Source organism: Macaca thibetana, chromosome 6 (genome assembly GCF_024542745.1).
Source record: "Macaca thibetana thibetana isolate TM-01 chromosome 6, ASM2454274v1, whole genome shotgun sequence".
NCBI lineage: Eukaryota > Metazoa > Chordata > Mammalia > Primates > Cercopithecidae > Macaca > Macaca thibetana.
The window spans coordinates 143,040,797-143,052,313 of NC_065583.1; the positions used below are offsets into that span (position 1 = coordinate 143,040,797).

At 36.3% G+C, this 11,517-nt stretch overlaps 1 pseudogene; it reads right to left on the reverse strand.

The window, feature by feature from the left end:
- LOC126956189 (bifunctional methylenetetrahydrofolate dehydrogenase/cyclohydrolase, mitochondrial-like) overlaps window positions 1-11,216 on the reverse strand; it is a 33,887-nt pseudogene extending 22,671 nt beyond the window's left edge.
- Window positions 11,217-11,517: the final 301 nt, after the last annotated feature.

Below are 11,517 nucleotides of genomic sequence, written 5' to 3' on the forward strand. Positions count from 1 at the left end.
TGTTAGTGCACAACTTTGCTGTTAGTGCACAGAGTTAGAACCTGATTCTCCCTAAGTTGGGTTCTCTTCAATAGAGAACTTCTAACTACCCTACTTCTCAATTTCTCATATCATGACAGATCCAACCTTCATTATTTCTTGCCTAGATTGGACAACAAAATCCTCTTTACAGATATCCTTGCATTCAGTCTCACACACTCTTTTCTAAGCTCTTCTCCAAACATCCAGCCTTGTGATTTTTCTATCACCAAATCAGAGTATACCATTATACTACTAAATATTCTAAATGCTTACCATTGCCTTCAAGGGGATGGTTTGGCCAAATGCATAATTCCCTTCACACTCTCATACTAAACCATCTCTTTATTAACTTATTCAACAGAGCCTAGAACATTATATCTGCTAAATGAATGTTTTTAGGCAATATGAGTAAATATTTGTGGATTTGCCAATGGTGAATATTGTGTTCAGGTGCAACATTGAAAGAAATAAGACTAGGAGGCAGAGGTAAACAAAGTTAGTAATAGAAAAGCAGCAATATCAGAAAGTAGTTTCCAATTTACTTCCTGGAAGTTTTATAATTACTAAGGGATGGTTCCTATTTAAAATAAAGCTTAAAGAATGAAAAGAAAATGTTCAGGTTTGGTGAGGTAGTAGAAAGGAAGAATATAGGCTTAGTGTTAGAGGCTGTGCAGGAGGTGAAGTGTGCTTTTAAGGAAGTCAGCCTGCATTATAATTTTGACTTTTTCACTTACTAACTTGGGAGAATTACCTAACTTCTTTGAGATTTGGTTTCCTTGGCTAAATAGTTATTACTAGAATCTACCTTATAGGCTGAAAACTAACCCAGCTCATTTAAGAGCTTAACATCATAAGCTTTCAGTAAAATATAGCTATTAATTTTATTATTATTCTTAACCTCAAAAGAGAAAACTGTTAGCTTTTTGCTAACTTTGTAAAAGAGAGTTTAATGACATAAGCCATTAGCTGTTCCTTAGTCTGCAGGAAAAGTTGAACTGTTAAAATAAAAATAGAGAGAATAAGTCATCTTACACTCATTGATTTCAAATTTTCTATTTAAAATTTCCGACTCTTGTCTTTTTTCCCTTAGGTTAGACATTTGACTTATAAAATACACTTCAAATTCAGAATTCACTTATGGTAGTAATAATCATTGAAACTGTAACTTAAAAAATAAGTTTATAAAGTATTGCATAAGGCTAGATGAGAGCAGTCCCCATCCTTGAAGCAGTTCAAAGAGAATTTAAAGGCAGGTTCCACCTACATTGTGACATAAGAGCCCTCATTTCACTTAAAATTGTTTTTCTGGTCCTACTATCTGTTTTCCTTCCTTCTAGGCCCCATTGTTTGGCCCCACTCAAAGAAAGATTTACCATCTTTTTGACTAAGAGAGAGGTAAAAAAAAAAAAAACAAATCCAAACCCCACAACAACTATTGACTGTAAAATTGCTTTCACTTGGAGGCACAGGTGGAGCAGGTGGAGAAAAGATATAAAAACAAGGAAGAATTGAGTTATTTTCAGGGAATTTATTTGGTTTAAGGACACATCTAGCCTACTATTCACTTTCTTCCATTCTGAAACATAATTGAATTTCAATGAGCTTAAGGACAAAGAACAAAATGTGATGCTACCGTTTGTATTTATGTACTAAACACAGAGGGCGCTTCAAAAGAGTGTTCCCTTTCTCCAAATCGTTTGGTATGTTTATGTGAACTTTTGAACTTTGCTCTTTCACTCAAGTGCTAACTTGAGGCAAGATAGCAAAAGACCCCAAATTATGATATTATTACCTCTCAGAAGGCATAACACCACAAAAATGCAAACATGTTCTAAATACAAGGATAAGGTTTGTGAATCCTTAAAAAACTTCTGTTGTTCCTTTTCTCATGCAAAAAGTAAGATAGGTTTTAGGTGGATAAAGCAACAGAATTCTAGAATTTATATAAATTGTTGTGATTTGTTTTTATTTTCATTGTTGTTGCCTTAATGTGGAAATGTTACAGTCATCCAGCTGTTTATAGAGAACAAAATGTCCTCTAGTTTAAATCCATTTAACTTTAATGCCTGAGTTCAGATTCATGCAAGTAAATGCTACATTCTGCCTAACAATAAAAAGATGAAACAAATAACGCACAGGAGTTTGTTTATGAACATGCTATAATCTAAGAATAAACAGTGTTTTTAGAAAAATCAGACCTTTAAGATTGCAATCTTAATGAGAGGCAATTAGACCTGGTTTTCTTAGAGATTATAACATCATGTTCATTTAGAAAGCTTTATCTTAAGTAAAATGGAAATAATAAATATTAATTTCATTGCAATATAATGCAACCATCTCTCTTCCAAACTTGACTTCTCAGTTTCTGGCCCTTCACAGATTTCTTTACCCACCAGTGTTGAACTGACTTCCCCTAACCTGGGAAGTTAAATAATTTTTCAAAGGATTTGATCAAATCTCTGTTCCTGCATGCCTGCATATACCCATCTTCAGTTGGGGTGTTCTCAAATTTCTAAGTTCAGTTTAGGCACTGAAATACCTTAGAAATGAAAAACCATAGAGAAGTATAATTGTAATAAGCTCCTTGTGAGGAATATTACTGTAGAGAAATGATCTTACACCTTCCCAACATTTATACAAGCCTGCGTGGCATCTCATTATCATGCCTTTTTGCAGCATGAGTGTATTGAAAAGTATGGTATATGCTAAGAATATTCAAGTTTCAAATTAATTAATGAAATATTTGCTTGTGTGCTTTTTACCACCTTCCTGCAATTGAAAGTAATGGCAAAAATAAAAATTACTTTTTTACCAACCTGATAATAAGCTCATCAAAGGCATTCTTCATTTCTACTACAGTTTTTTTAATCTCTAGCGTTTCATTTTGGTTCTTTCTTAGGATTTCCATCTCTCCCCATAGATTACTTGTCTGTTCTTGTATGCCGTCCACTTTATCCATTAGAACTTCACCATATTAATCATAGTGGTTTTAAATTCCTGATCGGATAATGCCAATGGCCCTGCCATACTGATTTTGGCTTTGATGCTTGCTCTGACTCTTCAGCTTGTGTTTTTTGCTTCTAGTATGTCTTGTAATTTTTACTTGACAGTCAGAAAGGATGTAATAGGTAAAATGAACTGTTACACTCGGCTTTTAGTAATGTGGTGGTAAAACGTAGGGGGAGAGAAAAACGTTGTATAGACCTATGTTTAGGTCTTAGTCTTTTGGTGAGCCAGTATCTCTGGATTGTGAACTTCACATGTCATTCTCATTACCCAACCACCTTGTGTGGCATGGGATAGCTAAAGTGGGCTGGAGCTGGGTATTTTCCTTTCCCCGGGTCAGTTAGATTGTGGGAAATAGCAGCAGGTTAGGCTCTGGTTAAATAATTTCTACTGAGGGCAGATCTTGTTAGGAAGAAGGGAATGCTCTTCATCTTTTTTGAAGGGTATACTTAAAAATGATTCATTTTTCCTTTCCACTACTCAAAGTATGAGGATGTTTTTCTATGATATTCACTGTGAGAACACGGTAGAGCTCGAGGAGGTAGAACTCACAAAAGTGTTGGGGCCTTGATGACTGGGTCCCCTGGATGTTTTAAATTCTCATACTTGTCTGCATTGAGACTCCAGCAATTACTCATCAACTACAGTTTAGGTTTTCCTACCCTGGCACTGGTTTTCATGGAGGTTGCTGCTCATGAGTTTCTGATTTGATGAGCTCTGTGATTCTCTCTATTCTCCCGTCAGTCTTTCCAGTTGGGGTGTAGCAGTTTGCCCTATGATCTCACTTCTCTTAGGATCTAGTAAGAGTTGTTGACATTTTGGTTTATTCAGCTTTTACCTGTGTTCAGGACAGAGTGATGACTTTCAAGCTTCTTATATTGCTTCACCAAAACTCAGAAATGATTTTGATTTTAAAATATATTTATCCAAAAGACCATAAAAGATATAGAAGATCTGAAAACAAAATTATCAAGCTAACTTAACAAAGCTGTGGAAAGCACTTAACCACAAATAATAGAATTCACTTTCCTTCTAAGGCACATAAATTCTTAGCAAAATTTAGATCATAATGTAAGTTGAACAAATTTCAAATAATTGAAATCATTTGGGGCATAATTTCTGATCACAGTTGAATAAGTTCAATGTTTAAGGAAAAAAAGGCCACAATGATGTTAATAGTGAACACAATACCAGTGAACCTGATATATCCCTTTTACCCTAAAGAATTTTCAGTTTGCCTTAGCAGGGTAGCTTGTAAATTAATTAGATATTATCATTGATATACTTAATAAGAAATGATTATGAAAAAGTAGATTCAAATATCAGCAGTCAAGGGGTGACTAATTTCTATGTAAGTAAACATATATGTATAATTAATGTAATTAAGTTTACAGTGGCATTTTAAAGCCAAAATGACTGTTAATTCAGAACTTAGCATAGAACTTAGCAATCTAAATTATTTTATGATAAAAATAATAACTAAATTCCTTTACGATCTTAGCAAGTTACTATAGAGAAAGATGAGAAAAAGCATTAAGTTGCAAAGTTATTAGTGTAATTTATTTTAAAACTCCATTTGTATACATTAAAATATATTTGTCTTGAAATATTATTGCAGATCCAATTGAACAGTTTGAAGATGAGTGTGTGCACCCAATTAAAAGATCAGCAGTAGTCAGGTGCTCTATATGCTTACTGTTATTTCTTTATTATATTTGTTGAATTGCTCAAGTCAAAGATGTCTACCATGTAATGATTTGCTAATTCAAGAAGTATCATCCCAAAACAGCTCCCCGCTGCCAACCCTATCATCTGCTCCTCATTCATCCTAGTTCAAACATTCCACCTTAGATTCAGACCAAAGATTACTAATTAAATGCTTATAATTAGGAAGCATATCTATTGGCTACCTGACTTCTGGGTCTATTTAGCAGTTTAAGATTTTGCAACAGTTTCGCCAAAACTAGGGGAGGGGAAATAGGGCAGGGACCGAATATATGCCTGGTGGATGCACATAGATTTTAGAGGGACCTAGTAGGTTCTGATAGTAATCTGTGAAGTAGGATTTAGACCTGGGGTGCATCTTGAGTCCTTCCCTTAATTTGTGCAGTAATACCATCATCATAAAGCTACATTCATAATTTTAATATATTACTAAATAATTTTACACCTCACACAGATAGTTTCTGATTTCAATGAATCTCATTTGATCTTTTGACTCATTCAATGGTTGCATGTTTGAGATCCTATGTAACCCATGCACTAAAACTGAATGTTAAAACTTTGGAATACTGCCTGGTTTAGAATCCTAAGGAAATTTAGACACATGCAATTCAGTAATTCACTCAAAAAACAGTTCGTTGTGGTGGGCAATCTATCAGATATTGAGCCTATACAGAATAAAGGATTCACAGTCATCGCTTTACGGAATTTACAGTCTATTGTGTATTCATGTGGTGGATGGGGGGACACATTCATCGAAGTTCAAACAATGTAATAGAACAACAGTGATGACTGCTATGAAAAAATATTGGTGGTGGGAATTTCAGAAAAGACTTCTCTAAGAAAAAAATGTTTGAGCTAAGATCTAAAATGTAGAAGTTAACCAGGGAACTCCCTCAATGTCTGACTAATGCTCCAGGAATAATACCAATTCCCTAAAACTCTTATAATTGCAAATTTTAGTTATTATCATTTTGGACAGCATTGTAGATAGTTTTCTATTTTTTATCTAAGTTGGGTAATAATATTACTTTAATAGCATTTTTATTAGACCATGGAAAGAGAAGCAGAGAGGAAAAGTAAAGCAAAAATTAAAAAAAATGTCTTAACAGCTACTATTTATTTTCTTGGCTTTGGACTTATTAATTTTAATATTAGGCCAGGCAACTTTGAACTTTTATGGAAGAAGTTCCTGCTCTTCACTACCAAAGAATATGCATTTTCTGCTCCCACTGCTGAGTAAAACTCCTTCCCTTTCGTAGTCTACATTTATATTGCCCTTTCTCATCCTCATTGTCATGAACGTTATTCTGCCACATCTTAAGGACAAAAGCCAAAGTCTAGATTAATTAAATATGATAGGTTGCTTAGAATATCAGGTTCTGTCTCATCACTATCCAGGGTGAGTCAACATTCACGTTGACGTCACTTTCTCTATCTCACTCTTATATCCATATCCCCACCAGAGGGGATATCCCCACCTGCTGACCATTTAATCAAAATAAGCCTTCCATGATGATACCCTGGGGCTGAGCATCACTAAAACTCTTCTTCAGAATTTTAAACCATAACCTTTGTAATATCAACCACAACCTATTTACTGTCCACCAACTTTCTTATTCCTACCAAAGTGGCAGTTAATTATCCAATTATGTTCTCCCAATTTCCTGGCTGTGTTCTGTTAAACCTTGAATCTACTCCTAACCTAAAACTAGGCTGATGATATCCTCCTCAGAAATTACTGGTCTTTTCCCTGCTTAATCTTGTGAGGTCTTTTTGTGAAAGCGTAAGCCTGATTAACTTACCCCAAATACATTCCTTGATTTCCTTTCTCGGCTCCTAAACATTGGTTGAGAAATAACCAAGCCATGCTGATTTGTCTCTTCAGAGTCCTGCTATCAAACTCAAATGGGTTTTCAGTGCTACTCAATAATTCTGGTATACATTTATGGTGGACTCTGGTATATTTCCACTATTGTAAAATTTTTTGCTCCCTCCTAAAATCCTTAACTCCAGCTCTGCCTTTTAACTCACAGAAGGTGATTTTATCTCCTAATCTGTAGAGGCATTTAAGAATATATACTGCTTGATCTTCCTCAACTTTTTTTGCCTTAAGTATTTATATACCTTCCGACCAGGCGTGGTGGCTCACACCTGTAATCCCAGCACTTTGGGAGGCCGAGGAGGGTGGATCACCTGAGGTCGGGAGTTCGAGACCAGACTGACCAACATGGAGAAACCCCATCTCTACTAAAAATACAAAATTAGCCGTGCGTGGTGGCGCATGCCTGTAATCTCAGCTACTCGGGAGGCTGAAGCAGGAGAATTGCTTGAACCCGGGAGGCGGACGTTGTGGTGAGCTGAGATCGCGCCATTGCACTCCAGCCTGGGCAACAGGAGCAAAACTCAGTCTCAAAATATATATATATATATTCCTTCATCTTCTATTTCCTCTTAGGAAGAAACATCTGTACTCTTATATAATAAATAACACACTGGTTTATTTAGATTTTCTCTAGCTCTTTTTATACTACTGGAATGTAGTACACATTACTAGTTGGTTTATTAAAACTAATAATAGTGTAAGCAGTCAATCCAAACCTTACTTATGAAATTAAGTATAAAGTCTTTGTTTATTTGAAGTACATGAGCAATGATGGTTTATAAACATTTAGTGGATCAGAGGACTTTGGGGCTAAAATCAAGGGTCTGGTGTGGCTTATTAGGAATCTTAAAAATAAATTTTTTCTGTTGGGAATCTTCATGAACCCAAACAGTTTTTTTACCCTTACCTTCCATTGCTACAAAGAAAAATGGAGAAGCACAGAAGAAGTAGAGTGGGGTCCCTTATCCAAACTTATAATCCCAGAGCTAACGTTTCTGAGTTCTATTTTTGAAGGCAAACGTTGGTAGACTGTTTGGGGACAGCAATGGTCTTTAGAAAGCTATTTTATTGATAAGACAGTCAATCAAAAAGTTTACCTAAAGAAATTACAACGGCAGGTTATTTCATTGGGGAGATATTTTCAGATTTGAATTGTTATGTAAAAGTGTTCTGGAATTTTTCCTTTTTAAAAATATGCTTGCAATTGGTTAGGAATCTTGAAGAGTCTTCATCAAATAAGTGATTTCTAGAATTGAAAAATTGAGCTAAAATCTTTTCAGCAAGTATGCTGCCTTATTCTTTCTACTGCCAGATTTCAAGACTTCTAGTTATAGTATTCTATCAGCTTCTAAATGTTTTGTATGCTGATTTTTAAGAAATAAATGCATTTTTCAACTGTAAGTCATGCTCTTTTAAGTGGAGAATGATAAAATTTAGAGGAGAAAATTGTGATCACATTATAAACACTACTTTTTAATTTGCTTTTAAATGTAAAAACATATTGTAATCCCTTTTTAATAGACATATTACTTAGTAGTATTAGTTTTAGTGACTACAGTACCTTCTATCCTTCATAAATTCATTTAACAAGTATTTGTTGAGCATCTACTACTTATCAGGTGACAAGCGTAAGGCAATGAACAAAATATACAAAACCTTTCTTCGTGAAGCTTGATAATATTTTCTTATACAGCTGTGTTGCAACTTTTTTTCCCTTTTTATATTTCTGCATGAAGTACTTAAAATTTTTCCCAGATTATTGATATATATTTGACAATAAAAGTTACATGTACTTAAAGTGTAGAAGATAGTGTTTTGATACACAAAAACTTTGTGGAATGATTACTGAAATCACGTTATTAAGCATATGCATCATCTCACATAGTTACATTTTTTTGTGGTAAGAAAACTTATGATCAACTTTCTTAGCAAATTTCAATTATATAATTCAGTGTTAATTACAGTTACCTTGCTTACATCAGATATTCAGGACTTATTCATCCCATGTAACTGAACCTTTGTACCATATTAGTCAGGGTTCTCAAGAGGGACAGAACTAATAAATATATATACTAATAGATACATATACATATATATCTTGTTATATATGTTTATATATAATGTTATATATAAAATAATGTATATATATCATTATGTATGTATGTTGTATGTTATATAACATATATACATATATGTATATATGTATATGTATAAGTACACACATGTATACATATATATCTTGTTATATATATGTATATGTATATAAAAGGGCATTTATTAAGTATTAATTCACATGATCACAAGTTCCCACAACAGGCCATGTGCAAGCTGAGGAGCAAGGAGAGCCAGTTCAAGTTCCAAAACTGAAGAACTTGGAGTCTGATGTTCAAGGACAAGAAGCATCTAGCATGGGAGAAAGGTGTAGGCTAGGAGGCTAAGCCAGTCTAGTCTTTTTACATTTCTCTGGCTGTTTTATATTTGCTGGCAGCTGATAAGATGGTGCCCACACAGATTAAGGGTGGGTCTGACTTCCCCAGCCCATTGACTCAAATGTTAATCTCCTTTGGCAACAACCTCACAGACATACCCAGGATCAGTACTTTGTATCCTTCAATCCAATCAATTTGATGCTCAGAATTAACCATCACAAGTCCACTCCTAGTCAACTTGAACCCATACACGTCTCCTGAGATCATACATAATCTTCAAGTAAGGACAATAATAAGGTCGTAATTATGCCTAACATAATACAACTATCCTTCGTACAACTGGAAATGCACCAATCCCCAGACCAAATGCTATTACATAAAGTTAACAATACTAAATGCTGATACGAACTCAAAAAGTCTTATGTCACATGATAAAGAAAAAATAATAAAATGAAGATGTTTCCTTAGTACAAGTGTATACACGCACAAACATGTTTTTAACAAAAGAAGGAGGAAATACTCATGACAATTACAGTCCTTGTTTCTGCAGTTGGTTACGTGGTCGTAGCTGGTATTGGTGACTACCTTCTTCTACTACACATTCTGTATTCCCTTTGCCTTTAGCAAGCACCTCAGCAGGTCATGGTTCTTTTCCTGGTGGAGTGACCCAAACCTTCATTCCTGAAGGGTCTGGGCCATTTGTAGCCCTACCTGGATTGGGCTGTTGTAGTTTCCCTTTGACCTTCATCACAGGGCATGGTAATACTAAGAGACACTGTAACGCCTTGTGTTGTGGAGTAGTAGACTGATTTCATCTTGATAGTCCAGGTCAATCACCCCAGTCAGCACTGTAACTCCCTTCTTATCCTGTTGACTTAAAGGTAGGAGGAGCCCAAAATGTCCAGGTGGCAATCTTAACTTCCAGTTAAGAATCATTGTTGTGTCTCCTGGTGGCAGCGTCCCTCCCTCTGGAACTAACACTCTAGGCCGTCAGAATGTAATGTGGTAACGGGAAGCAAAAATTTTGCACCATCACTATGGGTGATGGTGAGTGGTGCCACTTCCATTTCCACCCCTTGATTCCTGGGCCAATGAATCCTGGCCAAGGAAGAAACAGTACCATATACTGGGCGCTGATTCAGAGCATACACGGCCTCCTGGAGAACTTTTCCCAGGCCCTGCAAAGTACTGTCAACTAGTTGGCACTGTAATTGTAACTTTAAAAGGGCATTTCACCATTCTATCAGTCTAGCTGCTCCAGGATAATGAGAAACATGGTAAGACCAGAAACATGGTAAGACCAGTGAGCATGAGCCCACTGCCATACTTCTTTAGCCGTAAAGTGAGTGTCTTGGTCAGAGGCAATGCTGTGTGGATACTGTGACAGTGAATAAGGCATTCCGTGAGTCCATGGGTGGTAGTCTTGGCAGAAGCATTGCGTGCAGGATAGGCAAACCCATCCCTGGAGTAAGTGTCTCTTCCAAAGAGGATAAACCTCTGCCCTTCCTATGATGGAAGAGGTCTAATATAATCAAGCTGCCACTAGGTAGCTGGCTGATCACCCTGAGAAATGGTGCAATATCAAGGACTCAGTGTTGGTCTCTGCTGCTGGCAAATCAGGCACTCAGCAGTGGCCATAGCCAGGTCAGCCTTGGTGAGTGGAAATCCTTGTTGCTGAGCCCATGTGCAACCTCTGTCCCTGTCACCATGGTCACTTGGTGCACAATTACCCTGGTAAAATGCTGGGAAGTCTCTTTGAGGAAGAATGGGAGAAAGATTAACAACATAAATTGTTGGTAGTGTAGTGGGGTCCTTCCTCAAGGGGACCCAATTTCCCCTTCATTCAAGGGGTTCTAGGTGTACAAACTGGCTCAAGTCTAGAAATTAATTGAGGGGCCATGATTCTCTGTTTTTATAATTCAATTTAGTCTTTCATTCACTTGACCTAGAAATTTTCTGCTTATACAACTTAAGTAGGGATGCAGCAGGCTCCCTATCAATTTCACTTCTAGGAACATTGTAATTAATTAGCCAATGCCAAAGCACTACATGAGTCAGACTATTCTGATTGTCACTTTGCCTCTGGTGTCCATTATGGTAGCTATGTCTACCTTTTCTTTGATGATTGAGTGCTGCCACTTGGTCCCTGACATCTCGTGATCCAATTATTCTCATCGTATTTAAATTTTGTAGTTGAGTGACTGTGGTTCCTACCATTAGATCTGATATACAGAGAAGAGCAATTACAGGGGCCTTCAAAGATACAGGTGCTGCCCTCAAAAATCTATTTCAAAAGGCATTGGTTAAGGGTATATCTCCTGAACCCTCCCAGCTGGGAGGAGTAGGTCTAAAGTCATTAATCCACTCCATCATCCAATCTCCCTAAGTCTTAGGATCCCTTCCTCTACATTAAACCAAGGGAGATCAGGCATTTCCAGCTAGCTCAGTGGGTCA